The sequence below is a fragment of the Salvia miltiorrhiza genome, chromosome 2, assembly GCF_028751815.1.
Source record: "Salvia miltiorrhiza cultivar Shanhuang (shh) chromosome 2, IMPLAD_Smil_shh, whole genome shotgun sequence".
NCBI lineage: Eukaryota > Viridiplantae > Streptophyta > Magnoliopsida > Lamiales > Lamiaceae > Salvia > Salvia miltiorrhiza.
The window spans coordinates 26,116,642-26,120,904 of NC_080388.1; the positions used below are offsets into that span (position 1 = coordinate 26,116,642).

General features: G+C 36.9%; 1 long non-coding RNA gene across 1 annotated transcript; it reads right to left on the reverse strand.

Moving 5' to 3' along the window:
• Positions 1-820: 820 nt before the first annotated feature.
• On the reverse strand, positions 821-3,953 carry LOC131007620 (uncharacterized). The gene is made up of 3 exons (XR_009096187.1): positions 3,736-3,953; positions 1,717-1,780; positions 821-1,200 (listed from the first exon to the last, which is right to left on the reverse strand). It is a non-coding gene; the product is annotated as an uncharacterized LOC131007620 (long non-coding RNA).
• Between the last annotated feature and the right edge of the window lie 310 nt (positions 3,954-4,263).

Sequence of the window (4,263 nt, forward strand, 5' to 3'; positions counted from 1 at the left end):
AGTCTGCTTGGCTGCGCCTTGAACTTCTTGATCTTCATCTTCTGTCTTCGTGTCTTCAATGTTCCTAAGCTTGTTCCACTCTCACTTGTTTTCCGTTGAATTGAGGTCTCTTTTGAAACGTCATCCTTCTAACTTCTGGTGATCCTTTGCTGTTCCATCATCAGTCAAGAGTTAGAGGACAGGAGCAACCTCAAGAAAAGGTTTCTCTCTGACTTCTGACTTTTCCAACTTTCCCCCTTTTTGGCAACATCAAAAAGAGAGATGACGATGGAGGCTATGATCAGACGGTACCCAACTCCTAGACTCAGAACCTCGTGAGAAGATTTGAGAACAGAGTGAGTCCGGATAAACAGAAGAGGAGGACGTCAGTGGTGGGGTGAGGAGATGAGGGAGACGGAGAAGTGGAAGAGGACAAGAAAACGTAGAAGGCGGAAGATAGAAGAAGGCTGCCTTGGAAGAAGGAGAGGGCTGCCTTATGAGGAGAAGGATCAGGTTGGTGAATTGGAAAGAAAGATTAGAAGAAGAAGGGTGTGAGAAGGAAGAATCGAAGCGGTGGCAGCTGAGAAGACTAACACCGTCGATTCGCCGTCCCAGGGTCTGTGAAGAATAGACCCGGTGCGGCTGAAGATGCCGGCCAACAACAAGAGTGATCTCGTTGTTTGTTGCAAGCCAGGGAGGAGCACGAGATATGCGATACGGTATATCTCCTCCAGAAGCGGTGAAGCTTCTTGGCGCCAGGCATGAGAATGGAAGACACTTGTCGCAGCCCGAAATCCCGACACTAGTGATAGTGGGGTACGAGTATCGATACGACTATTTTTAAAGAATAAAGGAATAGAAGAGTAGGTCGAACATCAAGCGGAAGCTCACATCAAAGCATGCTAAGGAAAATATTATTAATTGAACCCAAGGGTAAAATCGTCAACGTTGTTGTAACTTTTTAATTATCAGGAATTTCACGAACAAAAACAAAACAGGTATAGCTTATTTTTCGTAAGGAAAAATAATATGCAGAGTATCGCAGCAAAAGGCGAACCGATTACATGTATGGAGACACATAACCGTGAGTATATTACTTGATTCATATTTAAGGTAACTTCACATCAAGACTTTATCGATAAAAAAGGAAAATACGATAAAGTAAATACGTCATCCAACGATCCCCCACCAGCACCAGACCAATCTCACTCCTCGCTTAGCCTGCACATTTAGAAATACATGCAGGGCGTGAGTATATAATACTCAGTGGGCAAACGCCGAAAAACAAGAAAGGTGCTCTTAGAGCTATAAGTTTGAAGCTTGCCACATCTCAGCAATACACAGAAATAAGTTAGTATCAATGAATCTGTGCATGCAGTTTTCATAATCAACATCATAAATAAGTAACTGCGCAGTTTAAACATTCATCATGTATGTACCACATCCACTACTCATCATCAAAGGTACTGAGAAGTAGGCCTCCCTCTCAAGTACCGTGACCGGCCGACCCGAAGACGGCTCACAGTCACCTCTGTGCACAAAATCCCGCTTGTGGCAGGACCGAATTCGTCTCATCAGTAGAGGGTAACACACAAGCTCAACATCAAAAAATTGGCAAGTCAAACAGTTCTCAAACATCATTTATCTCAAAACATTTGATAAGCTCATAACATCATTATATCATCAAATCATTTTGGAAAACTCGGATAATATATTTATACTCAAAATATTGCCCACCTGAAGACCTTACTCAAAAACTCCCGTCAAAGCGGAGTTACTTACTTCCCTGCTCTGCTCGTGTCTTCAGGGATCATCGTCATCATCGAAGGTTCATGTCATAAAATGAATCTCGATTAGAACTCAACGATAAAAACTCATGCCTCAACTCATGCTCTATATTATATTCTATCTTCTTAACCAACTCTACATAAACTCTTCACTCATTTCAAATCCTTAAGTCTAAGGATAGGTTTCAAGAAAATCATGGTTCTAAGTCTCGATTTATCACTCATATAAGGCTCGTCTAATCTCATTCAAACACTTAGGCAACACAATCACATAAGGCACATAAGAAAATACCATCAAACATCATCAAGACATGTTCTGTTTTTACACAGACTCGACTTCAAACTTTAACACGTTCTGACTCCGACATCCCCTGGATTCCAGACTCATACCAAAAGAAAGGTATTTGAGTCTAGTTTCATTTAAAAAAAAGTAGAGTCAGAAACTCCAAGTGGTTTGGGAGATATGACTGTTTTACTACAGTCTACCATATTCGGCAGTTTTGAGCAATCGAAAAGTTTGATTTTTCAAAAATAGTAAACGTTGTCAAACTGCGCTCAAATTTGGTGGATATCTAGCCCATACAGTAAGGTTGATACCATAAAAATTTGGAAATCTAATTCACACAGGAAGTCACTGAAATGAATGACTTTGTCCCCTGTTCTCTGAAATTCCCGGCAGAAATGTGCAGATTTGGTTTTGCATTTTATAAAAATAGTAAATCAAGTCCAAATGACTTGAAATTTTACAGAGGTGCTCAAGACTCATGTAGGGACATTCTGTAAAATTTTCAAAGCTTTTTGACATCGAAAAACCGTCGATCACAGTAGGTCAGTAGCCTACGAAAAATCACCAAAAATTCATTCCCAACTCTTAAATGCTCAAATTAACATTTATACAAAGCAACCACATCAAAACTCATTTTAAGCACTTAAAGCACTTAAAAACATTCAAATACATCAAAATACTCATCATACTCAAATTAACTCTCCTCTTTTACATCTTAACTCAAATCTCAAGGGAAACGTTTCAACAACGTATCAATCAAATTCTCTTTTCAATCTCATGCTCAAAAACACTCAATCATTCATTATTGACTCCATACATCATGTAACTCATTTTACACATATATTTCCCTTTTTATCATGTAAACTAACTCTAGTGAAAAACTCATATATCAACATAAAATTCTCAACAAAAGCATGACATCTTTCACATAATGGTCATAAATCAAAATAGACCACATTTAAACATTCGATGACTTCTCAAATATGAAGACTCAAAAATTCTCATAAACTAACTCAAGTCAAAATTTTACTTAGTTAACAATAGACTTAATCATACATAATAAAACCCTAACATCATGTTCAATTTCATATATCTTAAGCCAAAACACTTATTAAACACATAGACAAGAAAGTCCTAATTTTTATTAAACTAAACCCTTTGAAATTTTATAAACTCACATGGATCTTTAATCTCATCATATATCTATCAATTTTTGTCATTTAATCTCACATCAAAACCATCAATTCACAAATAAGGGCATATATACACATATCCCTAATTCTAGTAAACTAACTCACATCAAAACTCCAATTGACATCATATACTCAAATTACTCCATCAATCATCATCATATACACCTCATAAACTCATTTTCATCATCAATTCATCACCTTGATCATCAACCCAAAAATTCCCAAATTTGGGGTAAACTAAACTCATCGAATCTTTACATCTCAAAACATAGTTTTTCAAAACACACCTCAATCATCACCAAACATCACATAGTTCATTTTTCTCACCTCAATTCAAGGAAAGAAGAAGAAAAATTTTTGAAGGGTAAGATACCCATTTTTTCGAAAATTTGAAGGAAAAAGGGAGGGGGTGATTTCTTGCTCCAATCCTTCAAATAAGCTCATATACACACTCATACAAATTATATCTATGAATATGGAGATCACTTACCCAAGTTTTCACCAATTATCCAAATTTTCTCTCACTATTCTTGAAACCAATCTTCAAGGATTCTCTTGGATTTAAGTTGATAAGAGGTGTTTATGGAGGATTTAAGTAGTGATTTATGTGTTTGGCATACTTGGGTGAAGCTTCGAAGGTTTCATCAATGGCTAACAATGGAGGAAAGTAGAGAGATGAAGGGAGGGAGAGAGAGCTCGAAAATTAGGGAAGAAGGAGAGAGAGGAATTCTTGCAAGATATGAAATGGATTTGGAAATCTTATAAAAGATTTGTGAATCTTTAGAGAATATTTGGCATTAATGCATCTTCTCACTCTAATCTCTTCTTTCTCTCTCAAATCTCTACACTTTCTTAATCTCTACTCTCTAATCTCTACTCTCTCAATTCTATACTTAGCAAAATTTAGGCATATGACATATGGTATGGGTAATTAAATAAAGTGTGTGAAAGGTGATCAAATAAAATCACAAAACTATGGTAATGTCACTCATTAATAAAATACCACATCATAAATATT